The sequence below is a fragment of the Dasypus novemcinctus genome, chromosome 3, assembly GCF_030445035.2.
Source record: "Dasypus novemcinctus isolate mDasNov1 chromosome 3, mDasNov1.1.hap2, whole genome shotgun sequence".
NCBI lineage: Eukaryota > Metazoa > Chordata > Mammalia > Cingulata > Dasypodidae > Dasypus > Dasypus novemcinctus.
The window spans coordinates 125,613,571-125,635,511 of NC_080675.1; the positions used below are offsets into that span (position 1 = coordinate 125,613,571).

General features: G+C 39.7%; 1 long non-coding RNA gene and 1 pseudogene across 1 annotated transcript; both read left to right on the forward strand.

The window, feature by feature from the left end:
• The first annotated feature begins 49 nt into the window (after positions 1-49).
• Positions 50-16,555, forward strand: LOC105745199 (uncharacterized). Its single transcript, XR_001118006.4, has 3 exons — positions 50-166; positions 3,694-3,816; positions 11,470-16,555. It is a non-coding gene; the product is annotated as an uncharacterized lncRNA (long non-coding RNA).
• LOC105745198 (cell division control protein 42 homolog pseudogene) lies at positions 7,800-8,861 on the forward strand (annotated as a pseudogene).
• Positions 16,556-21,941: the final 5,386 nt, after the last annotated feature.

Consider the following 21,941-nt stretch of genomic DNA (forward strand, 5'->3'; position numbering starts at 1 on the left):
CTGCCAGGGGGAGGAGTCTCGGAGGAAGTTATTAGAGGGACTGGGCCGGGCGCTCTGGTTGGTTGGAGGAGGGGGTCTTTGGACCGCAACAGCCTGCCTAACCCGAAATAGTTTTGTTGTTATGGCCTGGTTCCCGGATACAGCAATCTGAGTGGTCTGCCCTACGGTAAAGCAGCTCGGAATCTTTTTTATTGTTATGATAGTGATGTTGAGCCTAGTACTCTGACATTCGCGTTGATGGGTAGATATCTCCCCTTCAGGAACTCGGAATTGCAATTTTCTCAAGCCAGTGAGTTGCTGACCTGTCAGGGCTGTATTGTCAGCAGGTGATCCCAAAGAAAGGCGGCAGTAGGGTCAGGTGCCCTCACTGGTGGGGGTGGGGGTGGGGGTTGGAGGGCGTGTGTGTTCCTTAGCACCTGGACAGTTGCAGCCGTAACTGGTGAAGTTTCTGTTCCTGTTGTATGTGTATTTATGTGTTATTTTAGGCTGCATGAAGACAGGCCTGGGCTTCCCAGCCACTCTAACTCTTGTTACAGTTTGCCACTCTGGTCCTCCTGGAATCCATTGTTCACACTGGCCTATGGGGCCCTTCCTGCTCAGTCCCTGCTGATCTTTAAACTTTATCCCCTACCATGTATCCCTCTTTTATGATGCTCCAGCAGCACTTCTTAATGTGCCAAGTCTTTTAAATAAGCCAAAAGAGTTCTGCCTCAGGGCCTTTGCACTGGCTGCTCCTGCTACTGAACTTTCATCCCACCCCTTTTACTTAAAGAGCTGGCTCCATGTCATTCAGTGCTCAGCTCAAAGGGTCACAGTCTTTCTATCTCTATCACAGTTCACTGTTTGGTTTTCCTCATAGCTCTTACCATAGATTTTACCAGAAATTATTGAATTTATTTGTTTACTTGGGTATTTTTTCTCCCCCATTTTCCCACTAGATAGTAAGTGCTATGAGAGCTGAATCTATCTGTACTGCACATCATATTATCCCCACTTGCAGGATCCACAAATGACACATAGTGTTTAACGTGCATGTATTGACTAAATGAGTGGGAGACCATTCCTTCATTGACTAAGCAATGACTGTGTACTTGTTTTGTGCTAAGCACTGTGCTGAGTGCTGGAAATATAAAAGAAAACAAGATAGGCAAGGGCATCCCCGAAAGAGACTTTGGGTCTGGAGGGAAAGACACTCATTAATCTATTAATCAACTAATTGAGATTATATTTTAAAAACCAAAAATAAAATAAAATAAAAGAATTGCTTGTTTGTTCAGATTAATATGAAGGCATATACCAGAAATGGGTCGGAGAGGTAAGCTGTCGGGCACAGAGCCCAGAATTCTTAGAAATGGATTGATAAAGAGATTTATTCCTGGAATCTTGATGGGATTTCATGGAGTAAATGACACATTACTAGTTCTCAGACTAATTTTTCGCTGAGAAGTCTAATCAAGGCTGCCCTATAGTATCAGCATATTTATCAGGCTCTTTGTATTTCACTTGAGAATACTCTTTGAATCCATGTTTTAACATGCAAAGAATAAAGATTCTGGGAATGTCCTGGGCCTCTGAGTGTCCTTTGGAGCTTAGAAAACAAATCTTGCAAGAGACAAAGATTGCAATGTGCCAATGGGGCTTCCTTTAAAAAGAGCTCACATCTGTGGCCAGTTTTTTTTTTTTTTTTTTTTTTTTTGATAAGGGTGCCAAGTCCACTAGATGAGGAAAGGATAGTCTTTTCAACAAAGGGTATTGGGAAAACTGGATATCCACATGGGAAAGAATGAAAGTGGATCCCTGCCTTATACCACATAAAAAATTAACTCAAAATGGATCAAAGCCCTAAGTATAAGAACTAAAACTATAAAAAAATCCTAGCAAAAATACAGGGGAACATCTTCAGGACCTTGTATTAGGCACTGGTTTCAAACTTTTGTGCTTCAAAGGATATTATCAAGAAAGTGAAAAGGCAACCTACAGAATGGGAGAACGTATTTGGAAACCATATATCTGATAAAGGTTTTATATTGGGAATATATAAAGAATTCCCATAACTCAATAGCAAAAAATACAACCCAATTTAAAAATGGGAAAAGACTTGAATAGATTTTCTCCAAAGAAGATATACAAATGGCCAATAAGCACATGGAAAGATGTTCAACATCATTAGCTAGTGGAAATCCAAATCAAACCATAATCAAACACAATTTCATACCCACTAGAATGGCTAGCATTTTTTAAAAATGGAAAAGAATAAGTGTTAGTGAGGATGTAGAGTAATAAGAACCCTCATGCGTTGCTTAGGGAATGTAAAATGATGCAGCTGCTGTGGAAAACAGTTTGACGGTTCCTCAGAAGTTAAGTGCAGAATTACTATATGACCCAGCAACTCCTGTCCAAAGTATGTATATAAAGGAATTGAAAGTAGGGACTTGAACAAATATTTGACCACTGATATTCATAGAGGCATTATTCACAATTGCCAAACAATGGTAACAACCCAAGTGTCCATTAACAGATGAATGTATATATACATACAATGTGATATAGGCATACAATCGAATATTATTCAGTTGTAAAAAGGAATGAAATTGACACACGCAACAGTATGAGTGAATCTTGAACACATCATATAGAGTGAAATAAGCCAGACACTAAGGGGCAAATAGTGTATCATCTCTCTCACACAAATAATTACAATATGCAAAATTCCTAGACTCAGAAATTAAAATACAGGTTTCCAGGGGTAGGGCTGGGCGCAGGGACAATGGGGAGTTATTGCTTAATTGGTACAGAGTTTCTGTTTGAGGTAATGGAAAAGTTTGGGTAATAGATGGTTGGGATAGTAGCACAACATTTTGAATGTAATTAACACTACTGAATTGTATACTTTCTGAAAGTGGTTAAAATGAGAAATTTTAGCTTGATTATATGATACCACAATAAAAAAAAATTTTTTTAAACCCATAGAGCTGTAAAACACAAAGAGTGAACCCTAATGTAAACTATTGAATATAATTAATAATAATAATATTGTTTCATTAATTGTGACAAATTTACCACAGTTATACAAAATCTTAATAGTAGGGAAAACTCAGGTTGGGAAGGTATATGGGAACTCCTTACTTTCTGCATTATTTTCCTATAAACCTATAACTGCTCTAATAAAAAAATGTTAAGCCATTAAAATGTTTTCAGAAGAGGAGTTGAGACTAGGCTATTTTCCTCTACAAGTCACATACCAATAGTCTTTTGGGACTCTAGTTTCTCCCAGATTCCCAAGTCTCTACTTGACTCATTTTATCACCTGTCTGATCCCTGATGACATTTAATTTTGGGAGCCCTGCTTCGTTTGAGACATTGAGTTGGGCATCTTGAGAGTTTTAGGATCCTGAAATCTCTGGAAATTTCTATTAAACCAACCAACCAACCATGACTTGGATAATGTATCTCTTGGGGAAATTCAGATGTTTTGGTACAAAATCCAAAATCTTCAATATAAAGAGGTCCAAGATCTAAGGTTAAAAATCTCTAATACTAAAGATTTATAAAATTAAACCTCTTTGGCACAACTTTGGAATTTTCTCAACAGAAGAAAATTTTATCCTTTGATGTTTTTAGTGTTTCTGTTGCTGCCTAAGAAATCACCCTAAAACTTATGGATATAAAATAACCAATGTATCGTGTTCACAGATTCTGACAGGGCAGAGAGGGGGCAGCTTGTCTCTGCTCTATGATGTCTGAGTCTTCGCTGGGGAAGAAGGCTGCGGTGATTCAATGGCTGGAGGTTAGAATCAACTGGAGGCATCTTCGCTGGTAAGCCTGGCAGTTGATGGGGTCTATTGGAGCACCTACACAAGTCCTCTCAATGTGGTTTCTCTGCATAGGCTAGTTTGGTCTCCCTCACAGCTGGGTTCCAAGAACAAATTCCCAAGAGAGCAAGGCAGAAAAAAGTATGTGGCATTTATATGAGCTGGCTCAAGGTCTCATTTTAAGAGCATGCAGGATGGGATTATTGCAGGCATATTTGGAAAATACAATCTGCCTCAAAAATATTTTCACTCTCAAAAATAGCTTAATCTCTTCATGGGTATGTTTAATGAAAAATGTAGGTGAGTGAAGCTGTTTGGATTATAAATGAGGAAGATGACCACTATTTAATAAAAACATTTCCTTCCATGGGTCAAATTCATTCCAGAATGCAATTTCAAAAGATTACTTCTAGAACTTTTAAAATAACCAACATATTCCACCAGCTGCCTTGGTCAATTTGATTTATCATTGCATTAAGTATATTATTTCCTAGGGGGTTTTTTTTGGGTTGTTGTTGTTTTTTAAGAACTTCCATGTGGATCGGTACATTTTTGTATACTGGTTTATTTTAAAAACAATCTTATGTCACATTCAGTATATATGGGCCATTATCAAAAGTTACTGTTTGCTTTTGGTATAAACTCTGAGGTGCTGGCAATAATCAGTGATTCCCAAATGCTTTCTAATGATGTTTTCCAAAACTGTGTTCTGAGGAGCACTAGTTCCTGGAGATGGGATATCCTCCTCCTGAGGTTAATAATTAATAATCCCTACTCATATTAAAGGATCTACACAAAAGAAACCTGTTTGACATTGTTTAATTAACCCAGTGTCTAGAAACCTCCCTTTTCAAGGTGATCCTATTAATATCTCTTGGAACCGGTGTACTATGGAATTTGGAAAATATTGCCCAGTGGCCTTGTCCCTAGAAATGTTTGAAAATAGCTACAAAGATTATAGTTGTTTTGCCATTTTGTCCGGTGTTTAATTTTAACTTCTGATTAACCTGGGGCCAGTTGATCTGATTAATTTAGGGGGATGGAGAACACCTGGGACCATTTGATAACAACTCATTAATATAACAAACCGCACTGCCTGGGTTTCGGGGATGCTTTCACAAATGTGAAAAGCAATCTAGGGTGTAGACTGTAAAAGAACCACAGAGCTGGAAGAAACCTTAGAGATTATCTCTTTAACTTCTTTATCTTAAAGATGAGGAAACTGAGGCCTCACCTCTGTTGGATCACTTCCCCCACATTATCAGGCAGTGCCAAACCAGAACTGGAAGCCAAATGCACTTTCCTAGGGCTGCTTTTCCAAATATAAAAAGTACATCTGTATGTTTTAGGTTAAGTCTGGATCCTGTTCCCCTTAGAAGCAAGAATTTGGAACTGGGCTTTAGGAGACTCTGCTATTTATGTGCTGTATAATTTTAGGTAACTCCCTAACTCACCTTCTCCAGGCCTCTGTTTTTCTCATCTATAAACTGTGAATGATATTGGACACTGGCTGCCTTAAGGAATAGCAGTGAGCATCAAATGAGTTAATGTTTTTAAAAGTACATTGAACAGTATGGAGCTTTATTCAAATACAGGTGATTGATTAGTTTGGTTGTTCTCTGCTGGTATGTTGCTCTTTTGTTTAATAGAAATGTGACTTTGGGCTCCTTAGTAATTTGGTTGGGTTGAGATGTTGATGGACTCACCGGTGCAATCAGTCAAACTAGCTGCTATCTTTTTTGCCTCTTTGTAAATTAAATAAAATGAATACTTGAGGACAAAACCACAAAGCACATTTCCAAAGATTCTCAGAGACAAAACCTAAGATACCACAGATTATCTCCCCAACATGCTTAGGAGTTAGAGGATCTAATGTTTGCTTGCCTTTAACCCTTCTGGAATAGGGAGAACTGTTAGGAGGCCTGCTGTTAATATTTGTAGGGTTCAGGGCAACAATAAAAATGGAGGCCCACAGTATGACTCAATATTTAAAAGTTGTCAATAAAGCTGACCAAGTGTTAAATAAAATATGTTCTATCCTCTTGCCTTGACAAATATACCTTCATGAGAACCTGGAAAACCAGATGTGAATATAAAATTCTTGGCAGAGAAAGCCAAACTCAGCTCCCAGTTGCTGGCCCCTGGCCCAGAGGCTACCCCTTCTCTTCCTTGGACACCCGCCAGTGCTATGAAGGCCTCTCCCACGTGTGTGTAGACACATCTGCCACGCCCAAACTGCATCCATACCTAATAACAGCTACCTTTGGCCAACCCTTTAGACTTGTGGTTGTTTAGACAAATTGGAGGGTTCACCTGCATTGCATGGCCCTCAGAGAAAGAGCCTGCACAAGCTTAGGAAGCAGGTTCAGGACTACTTGGTCAAAAAATTCCAGGTCCAAACAATAGTATTCCAATAGTGGTCTAGAACTGGGGGCTTGGGCTCAAATGGCAAGTCCCATAGTGCTGCAGTATCCTTGTTTTGTGGAGAGGAGTACGGCCAGAGGAAGACCAAAGGGGGGCCTGCACAGGACTGCAGTTAAAAGGCTCCTGCAATAATCCCTGAGAGGAGTGGCAAGGCTGTGAACTTAAAAATGAATAGGAGGGAAGCAGATTTGGCCCAACAGATAGGGCATCCACCTACCACATGGGAGGTCCAAGGTTCAAACCCAGGGCCTCCTGACCCATGTGATGAACAAGCCCATGCACAGTGCTGATGTGCCCCACACGCAAGGAATGCGCCCCGTAAGGAGAGCTGCCCAAAGCAAAAAAAGTGTAGCCTGCCCAGGAGTGGCACCACACACATGGAGAACTGACGCAGCAAGATGATGCAATACAACAAGACACGGATTCCAGGTGCCACTGACAAGAATACAGGCGGACACAGAAGAACATACAGCTAATGGAGAGAGAGAGCAGACAACTGGGAATGGGGGTGGGGAAGGGGAGAGAAATAAATAAAAAATAAAATCTAAAAAAAAAAAAAATAGGAGACAGCAATGGGGAAGGTCACAGGGAAGATTTCGTGGTACTTAGAAACTACCAAGATATGGAAGAACAAGAAAGGAAGGAGGAAACGGGGTAGACAATCTCAGGAATTTGGCATCCTGTCAGGAGCTCTTACTTTGGAATATATGCTCCTCAGTATAATAGAGTTAGACTCATATATAATTTCCCTACACATGGCTCTTCTGCCCCTTTTATTTGAACCTATAATTAGCACTATACTTGTTAATTATATGCCCCAGAGATTTAGATCTTCTGTCTGTTCCTATGCTGGTCGAGCCCTGAGTCTCAGCAGAGTTGCAATACCTACTCTCCAGTTCCCTCGACTTACCCAGGACAACTAATAAAAGGATCGTGATGGACGACATGCATCCCCAGAAAATGAGAGTATCTACAACTGCAAGCAAGACAGTTCTATCCATCTGCCCCACGGCATTTAAGCCCCTCTCAATTAGAGGCAGAATGGGCTTCACCATCCCAGAATCCTCAAGACTAGGCGATGAACAATGGACTAGAGTAGACTTTATTAATCTATTATAGACTTATCATTATTCTAGCAATGGTCACCAGAGGTTCTGAGGGGAGGGAGAGGGAAAAGAAAGAATCAGTATAACATGGAGACATTTTTGGGACATTGGAATTATTCTGCATGACATTATAGTGACGGATACAGGCCATTATATATTTTGTCAAAACCTATAAAATTGTGCAGTGCAAAGTGTAAACTATAATGTAAACTATAGACTGTAGCTAGTAGCAATGCTTCAATATATGTCTATCAATTGTAACAAATATACCATACTAATGAAAGATGTTAAGGAGGAAAAGTGTGGGAGGGGATGGGGTGGGTTATATGGGAATTCCCTATATTTTTTATGTAACATTTATGTAATCGAAACCATCTTTAAAAATAAAAATTGAGGGAGGAGCAGAGGTCAACATTGAATTTGAAGTATTAAAAGTACATACAAAGCTGTTTCAGCAATGCAGACAATTAAGTGCATTGTTGTGGGTGATGGTGCTGTTGGTAAAGCATGATATCCTACACATAAATAAATTTCCATCTGAATATGTACCAACTGTTTTTGACAACTAGGCAGTCACAGTTATGATTGGTGGAGATCCATATACTCTTGGACTTTTTGATACTGCAGGGCAAGAGAATTATGACAGATTATGACCACTGAGTTATCCACAAACAGATATATTTCTAATCTCTTATTCAGTGGTCTCTCTGTCTTCATTTGAAAATGTGAAAGAAAAGTGGGTACCTGAGATAACTCACTACTGTCCAAAGACTCCTTTCTTGCTTGTTGGGACCCAAATTGATTCAGAGATGACCCCTCTAGTATTGAGAAACTTGTCAAGAACAAACAGAAGCCTATCATTACGGAGGCTTCTGAAAAGCTGGCCCGTGTCCTGAAGGCTGTCAAATATGTGGAGTGTTTTGCACTCACACAGAAAGGCCTAAAGAATATATTTGATGAAGCAATGTTGGCTGCCCTGGAGCCTCTAGAACCAAAGAAGAGCCGCAGGTGTGTGCTGCTGTGACCATCTCTGCAGAGCCCTTGCTGGGCAGCTAGTGTTGGCCTCATACTAAAAGCAATGTTTAAATCAAACTAAAGATTAAAAATCAAAATTCGTTTTTGCAGTAATGACAAAAAATAAAATAAATAAAAGTTGAAAATTGAAAGTTAAAAAAAATAGAAGAAAGAAAGGAGGAAACAGAAGATGGCACAATTTCAATCCTGGATTATGAGGGGAGAGGGAGGCTTCTGTTAGCGTGTATGATTTTTCCTGACTGAGCAAAACTCTTTTTCAAATAATTTCAAGCAGAATTGTTACCAAATTCATATGTGTTCAGAATAGTGCAGACATTTAAGAATATGCACCATGATTGAAATATAAGAATACTTTTGCTTAGAAATGTGTATTAACAGCAGTATGTTATAGCTACATACTTTAGGAAAATGTGTGATATCCATATAAATATTATGTCACCCCAGGTCATGCCAATGAACTTCATTCTGTAGCCTTTATAGTTAATCAGCTGCAAAATAGGGCTATTGAAATTACTTTGTTACTCATTTTTAAAGTCCACCTCTAGAGTGAAATGGGTTGAGATTTTAGTAAGCCTGAGTCCTCAAAAGTTTGAGACATAACTTTTCCTATTCCAGATCTGTCAAGCTGAATTGTAGGTGGAAAGTGTATAGATGGAATGTAATTATTCTAATTGGAATATGGCTATGACAGTCAACCAACCAACAATCCAGTCCTAAAAACAATGGTTATTTTTTTATTTCATTGCTTGTGTGAGACATTGCAATAATGGTTTGTGCCAGATAACTCTGACAATGTAATTGAATTATAAAATTATTGTTCTAAACCCACTTATAATCTGAGAAACAAAATGTATCTTTCGTTAAAAGTAATCCACCAAATGCTTGCATGAACAATAAAAATGCTTAGTCTTATGAAAGGTTTCGTTGAGAAATAAAAACGGCAGTATTCCCAGAATGTTTTTTCCTAAAAAAATATTAAGGATTTTTAAAGTGCCCTACCTTTTTTTTTTTTTTTTTTAAGATTTATTTATTTATTTTTCTTTCCTTCCCCCCTCACCCCCCTGCCCCGGTTGTCTGTTCTCTGTGTCTATTCTTTGCGTCTTCTTTGTCCGCTTCTGTTGTTGTCAGCAGCCCTGGAATCTGTGTTTCTTTTGTTGCGTCATCTTGTTGTGTCAGCTCTCCGTGTGTGCAGCGCCATTCCTGGGCAGGCTGCACTTTCTTTCCCACTGGGCGGCTCTCCTTACGGGGCGCACTCCTTGCGCGTGGGGCTCCCCTACGTGGGGGTGTGGAAGGGCACTCCTTGCGTGCATCAGCACTGCCCATGGGCCAGCTCCACACGGGTCAAGGAGGCCGGGGGTTTGAACCGCGACCTCCCATGTGGTAGACGGACGCCCTAACCACTGGGCCAAGTCTGCTTCCCAAAATGTCCTACTCTTAATATTGTTAACTATGCAGGGTAAGCTACATAGGCGTCAGTGTATCTGGGGTTGTAGGCTCTTAGAGCTACCCTGGAAGATTCCCAGTACCCTGAAATCCATGGTGCACACCAATTCAGAGCTTGAGGTTCACAGAAAAGGAAGTGGATTTAACTCATGGGTAACTAGATCCTAGCTCCAAACTCTGTGTGTGCTCTCCAGCTCACAGAATACATTTGACAAACCCCAGGCCAAAATGGGGGTGGGTGGGGAAGGTGAGGGCTGGATGGGGAGATGAGATGGCCAGGTAAATACATCAGAATGGAATTCTGGTTCTTCAGAGGGCACTGAGAAGCAGGGGGGTAGAATTCTTTGCTAAGCAATTTTCCTCAAGTCATTGTTGACATTTTAAAGACACCAGTCAATGACATGCTTTCTTCCCTCTGATTCTGAATCAGTTAAGAAACTAGGCACGCAAGTCTAATGGAAATCAAAATGCAACTTCATTAATGGTGAGGCTGGACTAGAGAACATGGCTTCTATCTGTGGCCTAGGTAGGGGCCTTCTATTCGTAGTAACCAGAGTTTGATCCTTCAATTCTACCTGTAGTTGGGGAGAACTGGTCTGCAGAGAACACGTGACTGGCCTCTGCCCTCACTCCCTTTCAGAAAGGGCGAGGAGACTCAGGGAGTCCTGCCCCTAGAAATCAGCCCTTGAGCCATTTCTGCTTGCTGCCTGAGGAGAGTCAGAGAGGACAACGTGTAGGCAGGTCTCAGCCTGAGAGTGAGCAAGAGGCATGACCTTTCCCCTACCTTTCTGGTGCCATCAGCTGCTCCTCCCCAAAAGGCAGAGCTGGAAGCAGCTTTCTCACTTCCCAGAGAAATAGGGTGTGGGCAGAAGTTACTATTTTAGGGGCCAATGATGGACCAGGAGAAGGAGAGAAATGTTCCCTTGGATGTCAGGAGACATAGTCTTAGCCTTTCAGAAGAACATTCCAGAATAGGTGAGTCCTGGAAGTTAGATTTTAAATGGTACCAAGTTTTAATCAGGGCTGAGCTGGACAACATCTACTCTCTGTTGCTTATGTGTGGGTACATGGGTGGGGGGAGGCAGATTTAATTTGTAGTCTAAGTATTTGCATATGAAACTCTCAGATCAATCCTGGAAAGGAGCCAAGGATTCCCTCCTTAGAACCCCACAGGACTTGTTTGGAGGGAAGAAAGTAATTCATATTTATTTTTATTCGAAGCTGCCCTTGTGAATGAAAGGTGTCTCCTTTCTGAGGCTGTCAGGGGGCAAAATGCCTGGGGCAGGGCGGAGGTGGAGACTAGATGCGTGTGGTAGAGCAAAGTTAAGATTTGGCAATAGTGAACATTAGAACACATCTCCTGTGTCCTCATTCTGCTCTTCATTTCACCAAAGCCCTCCCTCGTGATTCCCTCCTGTTCCAGGAGACCCTTCCTTCCACCTAAACTAGTTAAAGCAAGCATTCCTTCATTTCTTGAAGTGTAACTCACAGGTAGACGAAAAATAATTTAATTAAAATAATTAACAATGGAGTGTGAGTCTTAGGCTTCTTTAGCGACCTTGGATGCATTTGTATTTTCAAAGAAAATACAGGTGCACAGGAATAAATATCTCATTGGTCCTAATCTCTGGTTCGTTGGTCTTACCCAGGTCAGCTAACAGGGAGGTGAAGATGGTCAACCACCACACCAGGGAATCAAGAGTGCCAACAGCTGCAAGCAGAGGAATTGCATCCATCATCCATGTGGAATCTAAGCCCCCTCTTGATCTAGAGGTGGAGGGGACATCGCCATCCACGGCCCACAGGATGGAGGAATGAAATATGGACTAGAGTGGACTTACTGATATTCTACTATAAAACTATTGTGACGAGTAATAGAAGAAATTTTAGCATCGAGGTGGAGAAAGTGGCCACAGTGGTTGCTGAGGGCAGGGAGAGGGAAGTAGAGATGTGATGTGGAGGCATTTTTGGGATTTTGAGTTGTCCTAAATGATATTTCAGGGTCAGATGCTGGACTTTATATATCCTGCCATAACCCACTGAATGTACTGGGGGAGAGTGTGAACTACAGAGTAAACTATTATCTGTGTAGTGTAGCAGCGCCCCAAAATGTGTTCACTGAGTGCAATGAGTGTGCCACAATGATGGGGGAGGTTGTTGGTGTGGGAAGAGTGGGGTGGAGGGGTGGGCGTATACAGGAACCTCATAATTTTTAATGTAACATTTTTTATGTGATGTATATATCTTCAAAAAATATAATTTACAAAAATGATATGGTGAGGGGGTGGGGAGTGGGTTATATGGGAAAAAAGAAAGAAAGAAAGAAAGAAAAAATATCTTATTGGTTTACATTTCAGGCAGAATTCTGAAGCTATTTGGGAATGGGGGGACAGAATTGCTCTCAGCATATTTTGCATATTGCAAACAATATGGCCTTAGAATGAATAAGGACCAGGTGTAGATTCAGCAGAGGTCAGAAGGATGAAGACAAAGAAATGACCACTGATTGAGTGGACATTGGGAACTTAAAGGAATTGGGATGATGGAAGGTGATACGGGAGGCATGGATTCAATTCAACCACTCGTTTCAGGGCACTCATCTGCCAAGCCCAGGGCTGGATACAACCCAAGCCACAAGGAAAAGAATACACTCACTTGCAAGTACGGGACAGTGCATGAGAGGGGTAGTAGCATTAAACATTTTAATACTCAGGATGCCTGAACCAGTGAGTATACGTCCATTTTCCCAAGCAAACCCCTAATTTTGAACAAAGGAAATGCCCCCTTTTACCCGCTCTAGCTGCAGAACTCATACTTAACGTGCTGCTTTCATGGAGAGGTCTACCCTGGGTCAGCCTCCTTTTTCATCCAAATTTGTTTTCTTTTCCTCCCCTAGGCAATCCCTCTGCTCAGCTAAGCTGGTAACCCACTGACATCTCATAGCCTTCTTACTTGTCTCCTTGCTTCTGCCACACTGACCTCCTCTCAATCCTCTCAGCCAGGGCTGTTCATTCCCTTACTCAATCCTGCACATCCATCAGAGCCGGATCAACTTTTCAGATGCTTCCTTCTCTGGGGAATCTTCCCTGGGTTCCAATTGTTGGAACTCCAAGAATTATTTTAATAATCATAATGGCAGTGATCACAGCAATGATAATTATAAGATGTTTTACATTTGAACAGTAGGACATTTTCAAAGTGCTACCATGTACTTCATTACATTTGTGTATCACAGGATTATTAAAAGGTAGTAAGTGATTAATATTATTCCTAACCAAAAAGAAAACAAAGCAAGAAACCAATGAGGACTCAGAGGTCCAGAAAGTGTAAATGCTTTTGCCAAGACCATTCCTGAGGAGGAATTGCTCTCTGAGACAGTGACTACAACGACTAACCTAAAAGGACTGCAGTGTTGGTAGAAAGATGGGAAGGAACGAAATATCTCTGCTGTTTAAGTTCTCACTCCACATCCCCTATTATGTTAGGTTTAATTTGGAAACATGAATACTGCCCTTTTGAACTATCTGATTTGAAATGCCTTACCTCCCTCTCTCTCATTAACAGTGGCATTTTGCCTGTACCTGGTTCACTGGGGAAGAGGGAAAGCACCTGACTCTGTGACTAGAACACAGACAGTGCTGGTGAAGAGAAAGTGCTGGGAAGACTTGCAACTGTGCTGGCGGCTTTGGGAATCTGAGAGGAAACCTGGAGAGGCACGAGGTGGCCCCCTCCCTTCCAGGACTTGGGAAAGGAAGGATGGTCTCTGGGTCCCTGAGGGAGAGGAAGGAGAGGAGATCAACACACATTCTGTGGTAGATCGAATCATGTCCTAACCCCCAGTGTGTGGGTTTCGGCTTATTTGTAAATAGGATTGTCAAAGATCCTAATAGGATGAGACCAAGTTGAAACAGGGTGGGCCTTAATCCGGTGTGACTGGAGTCCTTGGAAGGAAAGGAAATTTGGACATGGCGGTACAAGCCACAGGAGGAGACAGAAGGAGACAGTGCGCCATATGACGGAGGCAGCGGTTGAGTGCCAGGAAGCCACCACAGAGCGTTACAGACTTCAGAGGAGGCATGTCAATGGCCTGCCAATACCTTGACTTTGGACTTCAGGCCTCTAAACTGTGTGCCAATAAATTCCTGTTGTTTATGCCAACCCATTTGGGGTATTTTGATATAGCACCTCTGGCAAACTATATCAAAGACAAGCTCCAAAGCAGATGGTATGACGATGACCAGTGAAGGTCATTGTGGTGATAGGATAAGGACAATGTGGGGATCAGTTCAGAGATGGGCCAATCCCATTTCTCAAGAGTGACAGAACCACTGTTTGATGTAATACTAAATACTAAATATTTCTAAATATTTAAGAATTATAATTTGAATTATTTTAGGCAGGCTAATATGCTATATGGCAAACAGCTTTCATATTTTAATTCTTTAAATGCCGGTGTGCAATAATTATAGAAAAAGTAGCAAATTTTTAAGGTTCGTTGTTAACAATAATGCTTTGTATAATACTTTAATAGTTTATAAAATATTTTACCACAACTTATTCCATTTTGGCTTCTGAAAAATTTTGAGGTGGTATGATTAACATTTTTACATGAGGAAACTCGAGGCTTCCAGCCTATTATATAATTTTTTTGGCAAATTAATGAACATTTCTGTACTTTATCTGTAGCTTAATATATAGAATGGGCATCATAATACCTACCTGAGATGGTTGTTGTGAAACTTAAATGAGTAAACCGCTGTGATAGGTTTAGTATGAGGACTGGTACATACTCAGGGTTTAATACACAATTGAAAGTAAAATAGCAAATATTCATCTGATGCTTAATTATATGCCAGGCACTGTTCTAAGCTATTTGAATATAATAATTGATTTAATTCTCATAACAACCTGATGAGATAGGTATTATTATACTCATTTTACAGGTGAGAAACTGAGGCATAGATCAGTTACATGATTTGCCCAAGATCACACAGCCACTCAGGAGAGTGCTGAGAATATAGCCTCAGGTAGCCTTAACCACATGGCAACTCACAGATTTTTTATTACTAGCAGTAATAGTAATACCTTTAAAAAAAAAACAACTGTTGGGAATTGGAAGTGACTCAAGCAGTTGAGTACCTGCTTCGCGCATGGGAGATCTCAGGTTCAGTTCCCAATGCCCCCTAAAAACAAAAAAATAAACAACAAGCAAAACAAGAACTAAAACAACTCAGGGGAGCCAATGTGTCTCAGTAGTTGAGCGCCAGCTTCCTACATACGTGTTCTGGGTTTAAATCTCTGGCCCTGGTACCTGAAAAAAAATTTTGTTTTGAAATAATTCCAAACTGACAGGACAATTGCAAAAATAATGCAAAATCCCTACAGAGAACTCCAGCATATCCCCAACCTCCCCAGATACCCAGATCCACCAATTTTAGCATCTTGCCATCTTTGCTAACTATCATTTCTTTTCTGAACATTTGAGAACAGGTTACACTCATCTTACTCCTTGAATATTTAACAGTCCCATGTACATTTCCTATGAATAAGGATATTCACTTATTTAATTGCCTTAAGTGCAGTTATTAAGTTCAAGAAATTTAACATTGATATAAAGCTTTACATTCTGTATTCCAATTTTTTCTTATGTCCAAATAATGTCCTTTTGAGTCTTTTCTCCTCCATTCTTAGATGCCATTCAGTATTATGTATTGCATTTGTCATTATCTAATAATAATGGCTTTTTAATTGCTACTTCCTATTTAGTACCTGAAGTAGGACTTTATGTGTATCACTGACCTCTGTTATTTATCTAGAATGTCCCAGCTTTCCATCCCCAAGACTGTATTAGACAGGCTGTATGAGCGACCTGCTCATTTCCCAGCTGGGGAGCCTCACGTTGTCTGTAGGCCCACAGCTCATTCTGAAGAGCTCCTTATGCATAGATTGCTGCAATTTGTGCCATGGAGATATGACTCTCCATCCCAAGCGAGAACACCTGCCCCAAAGGCAGCCATCTAAAGACTGGTCAGTGACCTAAGGATTGACTTTACCTGAGACCTTTGACCTGTGGTGCCTGGACCAGTCAGCTGTGTTCTCTTTGATACTAATGTGCAATATAGAAAAGATGCTAAATTAGTAAATTGATTGCTGAATTAGAGAGAGACCCAGAGAAAGCAATAAAGAGAAATCATGAGGCAGTAGAAGCCATGGGTAAGTAGGAACCACGAGGTAGACAGGGAAGGGAGTGCACCCACTTATCTGTGGGGTAGGAAGAAAAACCAAGCGCAAAGTAGGTTCTGAGGAAATGAATCACAAAATCCACCACTGATGAAGTTTGCAGTTTAGGCCTGAGTTGATACTGGGTTACCAGAACCTCTTGGTATCTGGAAGTGTCACGAGGGACATTTTCCGTGAAGCCAGCAGTACAGTTACCAAGATGGTTTTTGTCCTTTTTGAGTTTCTGTGTATCCTTATAATAAACTTCCACTAACTGAGGCATTTTGAATTTTGTTTTTGCATCTTGCAACATAAAAAAATCTAACTAACCCAGGTATTTACAAATTTAGCCTTCTCCTTCCCACATGGCATGATCAAGACCTGCCAAATTTGTCCTCAGAGCTCTGGTTTCTACAACTGCCTCTTCACTCTAGGTTCTTTCTCTACCTAGCTAGATGACTGCAGGGGCCTCCTTGCAGAGCCAGCTTAAAAAACTCAGAGACACAATTTTCTAATCTGTTCAGAAGTCATTTGATAAAGAATTTCAAAGGGTTTTGAACTCATTTGTTAAAAATTGTAAATCAGCCTCTTCTGATTAGTATAGTATTACCACTGATTGAAATCAGAGAAAATGGAAATTTCCTACCTGAATTTCAACAAAAATGCTTGCATAATGGGTGTGTGGGATTGAAAAATAATTATCACTTCTTCCTTGGTGTCTACTTTACTTTGGCGAGGTATCATTTTCAGCCATGATAGCCATTTAAACCCAGTGTCACAATATACTGATCTGTCGTTAGTTAAGATTTTCAAAATAATCATAGCCAATCTTATTGCTCACACCTAAATTATTAATACTGTTTTTAGGGAAAGCACATATTTTAAAATATTTTTGCATGTTTATATTATCTAATATATTGAACCTTAAAAATTCTCTTTGAATGTATGTTTTATGAACACATGTTAATAGTACAAGAATTGTCTATGGGGTAGTATGAGTTTTGTATATAGGGGTACAGGCTCAAAACATTTTTACAGATTGGGTGTTTGATTGAAAAAAAAAAGGGGGATCCCTGGTCTCTAGGTTAAAATGTTAGGCTCTTCAACTTTTTTCCTTCATCTTCCCCTTACCTTTTCTCTTCAGGCATTGTTCCGTACCAAGGTTCTTCCATTCCAATCAAGCTTACTATATTTAAAAGCTCACACTTCTTCAGACTTCACTCCTTGTTTTTCCTCCAGCAGGCGACTTTAGTTGAATATCTTTACCTTCCTTACATAAACACAAATGATCAAATTCTATTCTTAAAAATAATAAAATAAAACTTATGGTTCCTAATTTTTTATTTCTTGCACATAATGATGATGCTTTAAAATATGCTAGTGTTCAGTATTTTAGTTCTTTTCTGTTTTATTTTGTGTTGGAGTACAAATTAGATACTGACAGTATAATTTTATACTAACAGCATTTGTTTAGATTTACCTACATAATTACCATATTAATAATTCATTGTTCTTTATAGCATACCAGGCCTTTCCCTTCCACAATCATTTTCTGTTTTCCTGGAGTACATCCATAGTAGATGTTGCCATATCCCCTCAATGCTCATCTTTTTTTTTTTTTTTTGAGGTACAGGGGGCCAGAGATTGAACCCGGGACCTTTTATGTGGCAAGCTGGGGCTCAATCACTGAGCCATGTATGCTTCCCTGAGTTGGTTAAATCATTTGTTTTGCTTGTTGTTCATTTTAGTTTTTTCAGGAGGCACTGGGAACTGAACCTGGGACCTACCATGTGGGAGAGAGGTGCTCAACTGCTTGAGCCACATCTGCTCCCCACTTACCATTTTAGGTTTAGCAAACCTCCAACTCTTAATGCCTGTGTCTCTGCCTGAGGGTTCTCTGGCAGTTGGAGCTCCTCTACCCCTGCCAGGAGCAGGCAAGAAATATAGGGAAGGTAATGCCTCCTGGGAACAGTCCTCAACCAAGTTCTGAAGAGAGCTGACAGATTCCCTAGCTCTCTTGCCCTTCAGGTTGGAAAACTCTTGAGACATTTTATACACTTGATTCCAGGATCCCCAGTCAGAATAAGCTCTAGATGCCCATGGTGGTAAGTTACTTGATAATGTATCCTTTTGTGGCTTCCTTTCCTTTCCTGTCTCACTCTTCCACTTGCCTACAAGAGGTCCCTGGTATCACTCTCAAATAAACTACATGCATTCAAATCAAAGTTTTTGATCAAACCCAAACTAAGACAAGATTCTTTAGAAGTTTCCTTAGTGAAAGTCTTTTGGTGGTAAATGCAGTTTTTGTTTATCTGAAATAATTTTATTTCATTTTTGTTCTCAGAAAACAGTTGTTTTTGCTAAATACACAGTTCTAGGTTGCCAGCCTTTTTTCTCTCAAACTCTGAAAGTATTATTGCACTGTCTACTATCATTCTAATTACTCTTCCTTTGTAGGCAATCTGTCTTTTCTCTCTGACAGTTTTAAGATCATTTCACTGTCTCTGGTGTTCTGTAGATTCCACTATGATATAATTAGGTTTCAATTTTTAAAAAATCATCTTGCTCAGTGTATGTTGTTCTTATCATATCAGTCTTGTCTTTCATCATTCTGGAAAATTTTAAGCAGTGATCTCTTTATTGCCTCTCCTGCATGACCTGTGATCCTTCCTTCTGAAATTCTAATTAGATATATTTTAAATATTTTTTTTTCTATGTCTTATCTTTTATCTGTTAATTTCTTGAGATGTCTCTTCGAATTAGCTAATTTTTGCTTCAGCTATATCTGAACTGTTATTTAAGCTGTCCATTGCATTTTCCCCCTATATTTATATTTTTTTATTTCTAAAAGTTCTATATGGATATTTGTAAAATCAGCCTGGTTACTTTTTAAAAATTCAGGTGAAATCCACATAGTATAAAATTAACCATTTTAAAACAAGAAATTCAGTGGCATTTAATATATTCACAATGTTGTGCAGCCATCACCTCTATTTAGGTCCAAAATATCTGGGACCATTTGGCCCCTTTGAGGCTTCTGGGCTTAATCTGGAGTTTAAGGTTCAGTTTGCTGCTGACCCAAGGTTTAGGTTTCATAGTGCAGTTTATCAGGATTTGCCATCAGAGTAACTGCCGCTTTCCTATGTGTTTATTATTTGCCACTCTGGTTTAAGCTCACATTTTAATCTCTCTTTTATTTTCATTTTACATTTTAATATCTACCCCTTGGAAATTTCCTTTACTTCATACCTACCCACTCATTGATGCAATAGATGTTTCATTGCAAATCTAGTTGTTTTGCTGGGATTATCTATTCAGAGTATCTAGTCTGCCATCTGTAAGAAGTGACTCAAATTCTACTGCATATATGTAATTTTTTCTTAGGGAAGTTGTAGATTTACAAAAGAATCATGCAGAAAATGGAGTTCTCATCTCTCCCCCCCCCCAACACACATACATAGTTTTCCCTATTTTTAAAAAAAATTTATTTATTTATTTTCCCTCTTCCCCTCCTCCCACCCTGCTGTTTTTGCTGTCTGTGTTGTCTTCTCATTTTCTCTCCTCTAGGATTCACCGGAATTGGATCCTGGTGACCTCTGGCAGAGAGAGAGGTTCCCTGTCAACTGCGCCACCTCAGTTCCTGGTTTTTGTTGTGCTTCACCTTGACTCTCCCCTTGTCTCTCTTTTGATGCATTATCATCTTGCTGCGTGACTCACTTGCGTGGGGCACTGGCTCACCATGTGGGTACTTGCGTGGGCACTGGCTTGCTGCACAGGCATACTTTCTCTTCTTCTTTTTCACCAGGAGGTCCCAGGGATCAAACCCAGGTCCTCCCATATGGTAGGTGGAAGCTCTATCACTTGAGCCACATCTGCTTCCCAGTTTTCCCTATTTTTAACACTTTGAATTAATGTGCCGCTTTTATTAAAATTGATGAAAGAATATTATTATAATTGTACTATTAACTATAGTTCATAGTTTACTTTACATTTTTACTACTTATGTTGTGTTCTATGGTTCTTTTTTAAATTTTTGTTTTAGTAACATCTATAAAATTTCCCTTTAACCATCTTCACATATACAATTCAGCAGTGTTAATTACATTCACAATGTTGTACTCCTATCACCACTATCCATTATCACAATTTTTCTATTACCTCAGACAGAAATCTGGGCCAGTAAGCATTAACTCCCCATTACCTACCCCTTGGTAGAATACAGATAACCTGTATTCTAGTTTCTGACTATGAGTTTGTGTATTCTAATTCTTTCATATCAGTGAGATTATACAATATTTGTCCTTTTGTGTCTGGCTTATTTTACTCAACATGATATCTTCAAGTTTCATCAATGTTATTGCATATATCAGAGTTTCATTCCATATTGTATTTATTAATATATACCACATTTTCTTTATCCAGTTATCTGTTAATAGTCACTTAGGTTGCTTCTACCTTCTGGTAATTGTGAATAATGCCCCTATGAACATTGATGTGCAAGTATCTGTTTGAGTCCCTGCTTTCATTTCTTTTGGGTGTATACTCAGAAGTGGAATTGCCAAGTCATATGGTAATGCTATACTTAACTTTTTGAGGAACCACCAAACTGTTTTCCACAGTAACCACACCATTTTACATTCCCACCACCAATGAATTAATGTTCCTATTTTCCACATCCTCTCTGACACTTGCTATTTTCTCGTTTTAAATAGCATTCTATAGTGTGAAATGGTATCTCATTGAGATTTTGGTTTACATTTTCCTAATGGTTAATGATGTTAAACAGGTTTTCTTGTGCTTTTTGGCCATTTGTATATTTTCTTTGGATAAATGTTTATTCAAGTCATTTGCCCAGTTTTAAATTGGGTTGTCTTTTTTTCTTTCTTTCTTTCTTTTTTAAAGATTAATTTATTTATTATCCACCCCCTCATTGTTTTAGGCCTGCTGCCTGCTCTCTGTCTTTTTGTTGTGTGCTCTCTGTGTCTATTCATCTTCTTTTTTGGAGACACTGAGAACCAAACCCGGGGCCTCCCATGTGGGAGAGAGGTGCCCAATTGCTTGAGTCACATCTTTTCCCTGTTTGTTGTGTCTCACGTTGTGTCTCCTTGCTGTATCACCTGATTGTGTCATCTTGTTGCGTCAGCTTGCTATGCCAGCCCATTACGTCAGCTTGCTGTCTTGCTCATCTTCTTTAGGAGGCACTGGAAACTGAACCCAGGACCTCCCACGTGGTAGGCAGGCACCCAACTGCTTGAGCCACACCAACTTCCCTATCTTTTTCTTGTTGAGAGGTATGTTGTTTTCTTAAGTTCCAACTTAACTCTTTTTTCTTTATATCTTCCTGAGAAATCTTCCCCCAAGGCAATCCTTCCCCTCCTTAAATTCTTAGCACTTATATATACATTGTATATTGCCATTTAGACAACCTTAGAATTAATCACCAGCTATTTCCTTGAAGCTTAAGCACCTGGAAGACAGAGGCCAGAATTTACATCTTCGTCTTTCTCACAGCTCATAGTGCAGCCCTAAACATAGCAGACACTGATTTAATGTTTATGGAATGAATGTATATAAAATGGAAAACAAAGGACCAAAAATCTGTCTGCTGTCAATACTACATTAAACAGACTGTACAAACCATATGATTGATTGTGGTTATTAAGTAGGGCCCAAATATGTTTTAATACAAAAAGATCACATGTCAGGGCTGATTTACAGAGATCCTTTGAGTAGTTAATGAAAAGTCTTCCATTATTGGTTGGAAACATCCCTGAAGGAAATAGAAGTGGATCAGATCAGTAATCCTTATTTATTTTGCAAATCCTGCTCTTGCTGAGAAAAAACAAAAATAATAGAAACTAAATTTATCTTATACTGCTTCACATGGGACAGGAAAATAACA